Consider the following 11,450-nt stretch of genomic DNA (forward strand, 5'->3'; position numbering starts at 1 on the left):
ACTTTTTGCACTTGTGATAGTGTGGAAAAACCACTTTTCGCACTTGTGTTGGTGTTGAAAAACCACTTTTCGCACTTGTGTTAATGTTGAAAAACCACTTTTCGCACTTGTGTTGGTGCAGGAAACCACTTTTGCACTTGTATTAGTGTGGAAAAACCACTTTTTGCACTTGTGTTAGTGTTGAAAAACCACTTTTCGCACTTGTGTTAGTGTTGAAAAACCACTTTTCGCACTTGTGTTGGTGCAGCAAACCACTTTTGCACTTGTATTAGTGTGGAAAAAACACTTTTTGCACTTGTGATAGTGTTGAAAAACCACTTTTCGCACTTGTGTTAGTGTTGAAAAACCACCTTTTGCACTTGTGTTAGTGTTGAAAAACCACTTTTCGCACTTGTGTTGGTGCAGGAAACCAATTTTGCACTTGTATTAGTGTGGAAAAACCACTTTTCGCACTTGTGTTAGTGTTGAAAAACCACTTTTCGCACTTGTGTTAGTGTTGAAACACCACTTTTAGCACTTGTGTTTGTGCAGGGAACCACTTTTGCACTTGTATTAGTGTGGAAAAAACACTTTGCACTTGTGATAGTGTTGAAAAACCACTTTTCGCACTTGTGTTAGTGTTGAAAAACCACTTTTCGCACTTGTGTTAGTGTTGAAAAACCACTTTTCACACTTGTGTTGGTGTTGAAAAACCACTTTTCGCACTTGTGTTAGTGTTGAAAAACCACTTTTCGCACTTGTGTTAGTGTTGAAAAACCACTTTTCGCACTTGTGTTAGTGTTGAAACACCACTTTTCGCACTTGTGTTTGTGCAGGGAACCACTTTTGCACTTGTATTAGTGTGGAAAAAACACTTTGCACTTGTGATAGTGTTGAAAAACCACTTTTCGCACTTGTGTTAGTGTTGAAAAACCACTTTTCGCACTTGTCTTGGTGCAGGAAACCACTTTTGCACTTGTATTAGTGTGGAAAAACCACTTTTCGCACTTGTGTTTGTGTTGAAAAACCACTTTTCACACTTGTGTTAGTGTTGAGAAACCACTTTTCGCACTTGTGTTGGTGCAGGAAACCACTTTTGCACTTGTATTAGTGTGGAAAAAACACTTTTTGCACTTGTGATAGTGTTGAAAAACCACTTTTCGCACTTGTGTTATTGTTGAAAAACCACTTTTCGCACTTGTGTTAGTGTTGAAAAACCACTTTTCGCACTTGTGTTGGTGCAGGAAACCACTTTTGCACTTGTATTAGTGTGGAAAAAACAATTTTTGCACTTGTGATAGTGTTGAAAAACCACTTTTCACACTTGTGTTAGTGTTGAAAAACCACTTTTCGCACTTGTGTTAATGTTGAAAAACCACTTTTTGCACTTGTGTTGGTGCAGGAAACCAATTTTGCACTTGTATTAGTGTGGAAAAATCACTTTTCGCACATGTGTTAGTGTTGAAAAACCACTTTTCACACTTGTGTTAGTGTTGAGAAACCACTTTTCGCACTTGTGTTGGTGCAGGAAACCACTTTTGCACTTGTATTAGTGTGGAAAAAACACTTTTGGCACTTGTGATAGTGTTGAAAAACCACTTTTCGCACTTGTGTTAGTGTTGAAAAACCACTTTTCGCACTTGTGTTAGTGTTGAAAAACCACTTTTCGCACTTGTGTTGGTGCAGGAAACCACTTTTGCACTTGTATTAGTTTGGAAAAAACACTTTTTGCACTTGTGTTAGTGTTGAAAAACCACTTTTCGCACTTTTGTTAGTGTTGAAAAACCACTTTTCGCACTTGTGTTGGTGCAGGAAACCACTTTTGCGCTTGTATTAGTGTGGAAAAACCACTTTTCACACTTGTGTTAGTGTTGAAAAACCACTTTTCGCACTTGTGTTAGTGTTGAAAAACCACTTTTCGCACTTGTGTTGTTGCAGGAAACCACTTTTGCACTTGTATTAGTGTGGAAAAAACACTGTTTGCACTTGTGATAGTGTTGAAAAACCACTTTTCGCACTTGTGTTAGTGTTGAAAAACCACTTTTCGCACTTGTGTTGGTGCAGGAAACCACTTTTGCACTTGTATTAGTGTGGAAAAAACACTTTTTGCACTTGTGATAGTGTTGAAAAACCACTTTTTGCACTTGTGATAGTGTTGAAAACCACTTTTCGCACTTGTGTTACTGTTGAAAAACCACTTTTCACACTTGTGTTGGTGCAGGAAACCACTTTTGCACTTGTATTAGTGTGGAAAAAACACTTTGCACTTGTGATAGTGTTGAAAAACCACTTTTCGCACTTGTGTTAGTGTTGAAAAACCACTTTTCGCACTTGTCTTGGTGCAGGAAACCACTTTTGCACTTGTATTAGTGTGGAAAAACCACTTTTCGCACTTGTGTTTGTGTTGAAAAACCACTTTTCACACTTGTGTTAGTGTTGAGAAACCACTTTTCGCACTTGTGTTGGTGCAGGAAACCACTTTTGCACTTGTATTAGTGTGGAAAAAACACTTTTTGCACTTGTGATAGTGTTGAAAAACCACTTTTCGCACTTGTGTTAGTGTTGAAAAACCACTTTTCGCACTTGTGTTAGTGTTGAAAAACCACTTTTCGCACTTGTGTTGGTGCAGGAAACCACTTTTGCACTTGTATTAGTGTGGAAAAAACAATTTTTGCACTTGTGATAGTGTTGAAAAACCACTTTTCACACTTGTGTTAGTGTTGAAAAACCACTTTTCGCACTTGTGTTAATGTTGAAAAACCACTTTTTGCACTTGTGTTGGTGCAGGAAACCAATTTTGCACTTGTATTAGTGTGGAAAAATCACTTTTCGCACATGTGTTAGTGTTGAAAAACCACTTTTCACACTTGTGTTAGTGTTGAGAAACCACTTTTTGCACTTGTGTTGGTGCAGGAAACCACTTTTGCACTTGTATTAGTGTGGAAAAAACACTTTTGGCACTTGTGATAGTGTTGAAAAACCACTTTTCGCACTTGTGTTAGTGTTGAAAAACCACTTTTCGCACTTGTGTTAGTGTTGAAAAACCACTTTTCGCAGTTGTGTTGGTGCAGGAAACCACTTTTGCACTTGTATTAGTTTGGAAAAAACACTTTTTGCACTTGTGTTAGTGTTGAAAAACCACTTTTCGCACTTGTGATAGTGTTGAAAACCACTTTTCGCACTTGTGTTACTGTTGAAAAACCACTTTTCACACTTGTGTTGGTGCAGGAAACCACTTTTGCACTTGTATTAGTGTGGAAAAAACACGTTGCACTTGTGATAGTGTTGAAAAACCACTTTTCGCACTTGTGTTAGTGTTGAAAAACCACTTTTCGCACTTGTCTTGGTGCAGGAAACCACTTTTGCACTTGTATTAGTGTGGAAAAACCACTTTTCGCACTTGTGTTTGTGTTGAAAAACCACTTTTCACACTTGTGTTAGTGTTGAGAAACCACTTTTCGCACTTGTGTTGGTGCAGGAAACCACTTTTGCACTTGTATTAGTGTGGAAAAAACACTTTTTGCACTTGTGATAGTGTTGAAAAACCACTTTTCGCACTTGTGTTAGTGTTGAAAAACCACTTTTCGCACTTGTGTTAGTGTTGAAAAACCACTTTTCGCACTTGTGTTGGTGCAGGAAACCACTTTTGCACTTGTATTAGTGTGGAAAAAACAATTTTTGCACTTGTGATAGTGTTGAAAAACCACTTTTCACACTTGTGTTAGTGTTGAAAAACCACTTTTCGCACTTGTGTTAATGTTGAAAAACCACTTTTTGCACTTGTGTTGGTGCAGGAAACCAATTTTGCACTTGTATTAGTGTGGAAAAATCACTTTTCGCACATGTGTTAGTGTTGAAAAACCACTTTTCACACTTGTGTTAGTGTTGAGAAACCACTTTTTGCACTTGTGTTGGTGCAGGAAACCACTTTTGCACTTGTATTAGTGTGGAAAAAACACTTTTGGCACTTGTGATAGTGTTGAAAAACCACTTTTCGCACTTGTGTTAGTGTTGAAAAACCACTTTTCGCACTTGTGTTAGTGTTGAAAAACCACTTTTCGCAGTTGTGTTGGTGCAGGAAACCACTTTTGCACTTGTATTAGTTTGGAAAAAACACTTTTTGCACTTGTGTTAGTGTTGAAAAACCACTTTTCGCACTTTTGTTAGTGTTGAAAAACCACTTTTCGCACTTGTGTTGGTGCAGGAAACCACTTTTGCGCTTGTATTAGTGTGGAAAAACCACTTTTCACACTTGTGTTAGTGTTGAAAAACCACTTTTCGCACTTGTGTTAGTGTTGAAAAACCACTTTTCGCACTTGTGTTGTTGCAGGAAACCACTTTTGCACTTGTATTAGTGTGGAAAAAACACTGTTTGCACTTGTGATAGTGTTGAAAAACCACTTTTCGCACTTGTGTTAGTGTTGAAAAACCACTTTTCGCACTTGTGTTGGTGCAGGAAACCACTTTTGCACTTGTATTAGTGTGGAAAAAACACTTTTTGCACTTGTGATAGTGTTGAAAAACCACTTTTTGCACTTGTGATAGTGTTGAAAACCACTTTTCGCACTTGTGTTACTGTTGAAAAACCACTTTTCACACTTGTGTTGGTGCAGGAAACCACTTTTGCACTTGTATTAGTGTGGAAAAATCACTTTTCGCACATGTGTTAGTGTTGAAAAACCACTTTTAACACTTGTGTTAGTGTTGAAAAACCACTTTTCGCACTTGTGTTGGTGCAGGAAACCACTTTTGCACTTGTATTAGTGTGGAAAAAACACTTTTTGCACTTGTCATATTGTTGAAAAACCACTTTTCGCACTTGTGTTAGTGTTGAAAAACCACTTTTTGCACTTGTGTTAGTGTTGAAAAACCACTTTTCGCACTTGTGTTGGTGCAGGAAACCACTTTTGCACTTGTATTAGTGTGGAAAAACCACTTTTCGCACTTGTGTTAGTGTTGAAAAACCACTTTTCGCACTTTTGTTAGTGTTGAAAAACCACTTTTCGCACTTGTGTTGGTGCAGGAAACCACTTTTGCGCTTGTATTAGTGTGGAAAAACTACTTTTCACACTTGTGTTAGTGTTGAAAAACCACTTTTCGCACTTGTGTTAGTGTTGAAAAACCACTTTTCGCACTTGTGTTGTTGCAGGAAACCACTTTTGCACTTGTATTAGTGTGGAAAAAACACTGTTTGCACTTGTGATAGTGTTGAAAAACCACTTTTCGCACTTGTGTTAGTGTTGAAAAACCACTTTTCGCACTTGTGTTGGTGCAGGAAACCACTTTTGCACTTGTATTAGTGTGGAAAAAACACTTTTTGCACTTGTGATAGTGTTGAAAAACCACTTTTTGCACTTGTGATAGTGTTGAAAACCACTTTTCGCACTTGTGTTACTGTTGAAAAACCACTTTTCACACTTGTGTTGGTGCAGGAAACCACTTTTGCACTTGTATTAGTGTGGAAAAATCACTTTTCGCACATGTGTTAGTGTTGAAAAACCACTTTTAACACTTGTGTTAGTGTTGAAAAACCACTTTTCGCACTTGTGTTGGTGCAGGAAACCACTTTTGCACTTGTATTAGTGTGGAAAAAACACTTTTTGCACTTGTGATATTGTTGAAAAACCACTTTTCGCACTTGTGTTAGTGTTGAAAAACCACTTTTTGCACTTGTGTTAGTGTTGAAAAACCACTTTTCGCACTTGTGTTGGTGCAGGAAACCACTTTTGCACTTGTATTAGTGTGGAAAAACCACTTTTCGCACTTGTGTTAGTGTTGAAAAACCACTTTTCGCACTTGTGTTAGTGTTGAAAAACCACTTTTCGCACTTGTGTTTGTGCAGGCAACCACTTTTGCACTTGTATTAGTGTGGAAAAACCACTTTTCACACTTGTGTTAGTGTTGAAAAACCACTTGTCGCACTTGTGTTAGTGTTGAAAAACCACTTTTCGCACTTGTGTTGTTGCAGGAAACCACTTTTGCACTTGTATTAGTGTGGAAAAAACACTGTTTGCACTTGTGATAGTGTTGAAAAACCACTTTTCGCACTTGTGTTAGTGTTGAAAAACCACTTTTCGCACTTGTGTTGGTGCAGGAAACCACTTTTGCACTTGTATTAGTGTGGAAAAAACACTTTTTGCACTTGTGATAGTGTTGAAAAACCACTTTTTGCACTTGTGATAGTGTTGAAAAACCACTTTTCGCACTTGTGTTACTGTTGAAATACCACTTTTCGCACTTGTGTTGGTGCAGGAAACCACTTTTGCACTTGTATTAGTGTGGAAAAAACACTTTTTGCACTTGTGATAGTGTTGAAAAACCACTTTTCGCACTTGTCTTAGTGATGAAAAACCAGTTTTCGCACTTGTGTTGGTGCAGGAAACCACTTTTGCACTTGTATTAGTGTGGAAAAAACACTTTTCGCACTTGTGTTAGTGTTGAAAAACCACTTTTCGCACTTGTGTTCGTCTTGAAACACCACTTTTCGCACTTGTGTTGGTGCAGGAAACCACTTTTGCACTTGTTTTAGTGTGGAAAAAACACTTTTTGCACTTGTGATAGTGTGGAAAAACCACTTTTCGCACTTGTGTTGGTGTTGAAAAACCACTTTTCGCACTTGTGTTAATGTTGAAAAACCACTTTTCGCACTTGTGTTGGTGCAGGAAACCACTTTTGCACTTGTATTAGTGTGGAAAAACCACTTTTTGCACTTGTGTTAGTGTTGAAAAACCACTTTTCGCACTTGTGTTAGTGTTGAAAAACCACTTTTCGCACTTGTGTTGGTGCAGCAAACCACTTTTGCACTTGTATTAGTGTGGAAAAAACACTTTTTGCACTTGTGATAGTGTTGAAAAACCACTTTTCGCACTTGTGTTAGTGTTGAAAAACCACCTTTTGCACTTGTGTTAGTGTTGAAAAACCACTTTTCGCACTTGTGTTGGTGCAGGAAACCAATTTTGCACTTGTATTAGTGTGGAAAAACCACTTTTCGCACTTGTGTTAGTGTTGAAAAACCACTTTTCGCACTTGTGTTAGTGTTGAAACACCACTTTTAGCACTTGTGTTTGTGCAGGGAACCACTTTTGCACTTGTATTAGTGTGGAAAAAACACTTTGCACTTGTGATAGTGTTGAAATACCACTTTTCGCACTTGTGTTAGTGTTGAAAAACCACTTTTCGCACTTGTGTTAGTGTTGAAAAACCACTTTTCACACTTGTGTTGGTGTTGAAAAACCACTTTTCGCACTTGTGTTAGTGTTGAAAAACCACTTTTCGCACTTGTGTTAGTGTTGAAAAACCACTTTTCGCACTTGTGTTAGTGTTGAAACACCACTTTTCGCACTTGTGTTTGTGCAGGGAACCACTTTTGCACTTGTATTAGTGTGGAAAAAACACTTTGCACTTGTGATAGTGTTGAAAAACCACTTTTCGCACTTGTGTTAGTGTTGAAAAACCACTTTTCGCACTTGTCTTGGTGCAGGAAACCACTTTTGCACTTGTATTAGTGTGGAAAAACCACTTTTCGCACTTGTGTTTGTGTTGAAAAACCACTTTTCACACTTGTGTTAGTGTTGAGAAACCACTTTTCGCACTTGTGTTGGTGCAGGAAACCACTTTTGCACTTGTATTAGTGTGGAAAAAACACTTTTTGCACTTGTGATAGTGTTGAAAAACCACTTTTCGCACTTGTGTTATTGTTGAAAAACCACTTTTCGCACTTGTGTTAGTGTTGAAAAACCACTTTTCGCACTTGTGTTGGTGCAGGAAACCACTTTTGCACTTGTATTAGTGTGGAAAAAACAATTTTTGCACTTGTGATAGTGTTGAAAAACCACTTTTCACACTTGTGTTAGTGTTGAAAAACCACTTTTCGCACTTGTGTTAATGTTGAAAAACCACTTTTTGCACTTGTGTTGGTGCAGGAAACCAATTTTGCACTTGTATTAGTGTGGAAAAATCACTTTTCGCACATGTGTTAGTGTTGAAAAACCACTTTTCACACTTGTGTTAGTGTTGAGAAACCACTTTTCGCACTTGTGTTGGTGCAGGAAACCACTTTTGCACTTGTATTAGTGTGGAAAAAACACTTTTGGCACTTGTGATAGTGTTGAAAAACCACTTTTCGCACTTGTGTTAGTGTTGAAAAACCACTTTTCGCACTTGTGTTAGTGTTGAAAAACCACTTTTCGCACTTGTGTTGGTGCAGGAAACCACTTTTGCACTTGTATTAGTTTGGAAAAAACACTTTTTGCACTTGTGTTAGTGTTGAAAAACCACTTTTCGCACTTTTGTTAGTGTTGAAAAACCACTTTTCGCACTTGTGTTGGTGCAGGAAACCACTTTTGCGCTTGTATTAGTGTGGAAAAACCACTTTTCACACTTGTGTTAGTGTTGAAAAACCACTTTTCGCACTTGTGTTAGTGTTGAAAAACCACTTTTCGCACTTGTGTTGTTGCAGGAAACCACTTTTGCACTTGTATTAGTGTGGAAAAAACACTGTTTGCACTTGTGATAGTGTTGAAAAACCACTTTTCGCACTTGTGTTAGTGTTGAAAAACCACTTTTCGCACTTGTGTTGGTGCAGGAAACCACTTTTGCACTTGTATTAGTGTGGAAAAAACACTTTTTGCACTTGTGATAGTGTTGAAAAACCACTTTTTGCACTTGTGATAGTGTTGAAAACCACTTTTCGCACTTGTGTTACTGTTGAAAAACCACTTTTCACACTTGTGTTGGTGCAGGAAACCACTTTTGCACTTGTATTAGTGTGGAAAAAACACTTTGCACTTGTGATAGTGTTGAAAAACCACTTTTCGCACTTGTGTTAGTGTTGAAAAACCACTTTTCGCACTTGTCTTGGTGCAGGAAACCACTTTTGCACTTGTATTAGTGTGGAAAAACCACTTTTCGCACTTGTGTTTGTGTTGAAAAACCACTTTTCACACTTGTGTTAGTGTTGAGAAACCACTTTTCGCACTTGTGTTGGTGCAGGAAACCACTTTTGCACTTGTATTAGTGTGGAAAAAACACTTTTTGCACTTGTGATAGTGTTGAAAAACCACTTTTCGCACTTGTGTTAGTGTTGAAAAACCACTTTTCGCACTTGTGTTAGTGTTGAAAAACCACTTTTCGCACTTGTGTTGGTGCAGGAAACCACTTTTGCACTTGTATTAGTGTGGAAAAAACAATTTTTGCACTTGTGATAGTGTTGAAAAACCACTTTTCACACTTGTGTTAGTGTTGAAAAACCACTTTTCGCACTTGTGTTAATGTTGAAAAAACCACTTTTTGCACTTGTGTTGGTGCAGGAAACCAATTTTGCACTTGTATTAGTGTGGAAAAATCACTTTTCGCACATGTGTTAGTGTTGAAAAACCACTTTTCACACTTGTGTTAGTGTTGAGAAACCACTTTTCGCACTTGTGTTGGTGCAGGAAACCACTTTTGCACTTGTATTAGTGTGGAAAAAACACTTTTGGCACTTGTGATAGTGTTGAAAAAACCACTTTTCGCACTTGTGTTAGTGTTGAAAAACACTTTTCGCACTTGTGTTAGTGTTGAAAAACCACTTTTCGCAGTTGTGTTGGTGCAGGAAACCACTTTTGCACTTGTATTAGTTTGGAAAAACACTTTTTGCACTTGTGTTAGTGTTGAAAAACCACTTTTCGCACTTTTGTTAGTGTTGAAAAACACTTTTCGCACTTGTGTTGGTGCAGGAAACACTTTTGCGCTTGTATTAGTGTGGAAAAACCACTTTTCACACTTGTGTTAGTGTTGAAAAACCACTTTTCGCACTTGTGTTAGTGTTGAAAAACCACTTTTCGCACTTGTGTTGTTGCAGGAAACCACTTTTGCACTTGTATTAGTGTGGAAAAAACACTGTTTGCACTTGTGATAGTGTTGAAAAACCACTTTTCGCACTTGTGTTAGTGTTGAAAAACACTTTTCGCACTTGTGTTGGTGCAGGAAACCACTTTTGCACTTGTATTAGTGTGGAAAAAACACTTTTTGCACTTGTGATAGTGTTGAAAAACCACTTTTGCACTTGTGATAGTGTTGAAAACCACTTTTCGCACTTGTGTTACTGTTGAAAAACCACTTTTCACACTTGTGTTGGTGCAGGAAACCACTTTTGCACTTGTATTAGTGTGGAAAAATCACTTTTCGCACATGTGTTAGTGTTGAAAAACCACTTTTAACACTTGTGTTAGTGTTGAAAAACCACTTTTCGCACTTGTGTTGGTGCAGGAAACCACTTTTGCACTTGTATTAGTGTGGAAAAAACACTTTTTGCACTTGTGATATTGTTGAAAAACCACTTTTCGCACTTGTGTTAGTGTTGAAAAACCACTTTTTGCACTTGTGTTAGTGTTGAAAAACCACTTTTCGCACTTGTGTTGGTGCAGGAAACCACTTTTGCACTTGTATTAGTGTGGAAAAACCACTTTTCGCACTTGTGTTAGTGTTGAAAAACCACTTTTCGCACTTTTGTTAGTGTTGAAAAACCACTTTTCGCACTTGTGTTGGTGCAGGAAACCACTTTTGCGCTTGTATTAGTGTGGAAAACTACTTTTCACACTTGTGTTAGTGTTGAAAAACCACTTTTCGCACTTGTTTTAGTGTTGAAAAACCACTTTTCGCACTTGTGTTGTTGCAGGAAACCACTTTTGCACTTGTATTAGTGTGGAAAAAAACACTGTTTGCACTTGTGATAGTGTTGAAAAACCACTTTTCGCACTTGTGTTAGTGTTGAAAAACCACTTTTCGCACTTGTGTTGGTGCAGGAAACCACTTTTGCACTTGTATTAGTGTGGAAAAAACACTTTTTGCACTTGTGATAGTGTTGAAAAACCACTTTTTTGCACTTGTGATAGTGTTGAAAAACACTTTTCGCACTTGTGTTACTGTTGAAAAACGACTTTTCACACTTGTGTTGGTGCAGGAAACCACTTTTGCACTTGTATTAGTGTGGAAAAATCACTTTTCGCACATGTGTTAGTGTTGAAAAACCACTTTTAACACTTGTGTTAGTGTTGAAAAACCACTTTTCGCACTTGTGTTGGTGCAGGAAACCACTTTTGCACTTGTATTAGTGTGGAAAAAACACTTTTTGCACTTGTGATATTGTTGAAAAACCACTTTTCGCACTTGTGTTAGTGTTGAAAAACCACTTTTTGCACTTGTGTTAGTGTTGAAAAACCACTTTTCGCACTTGTGTTGGTGCAGGAAACCACTTTTGCACTTGTATTAGTGTGGAAAAACCACTTTTCGCACTTGTGTTAGTGTTGAAAACCACTTTTCGCACTTGTGTTAGTGTTGAAAAACCACTTTTCGCACTTGTGTTTGTGCAGGCAACCACTTTTGCACTTGTATTAGTGTGGAAAAACCACTTTTCACACTTGTGTAGTGTTGAAAAACCACTTGTCGCACTTGTGTTAGTGTTGAAAAACACTTTTCGCACTTGTGTTGTT

Source organism: Myxine glutinosa, chromosome 13 (genome assembly GCF_964187855.1).
Source record: "Myxine glutinosa chromosome 13, kmMyxGlut1.1, whole genome shotgun sequence".
Taxonomy (NCBI): domain Eukaryota; kingdom Metazoa; phylum Chordata; class Myxini; order Myxiniformes; family Myxinidae; genus Myxine; species Myxine glutinosa.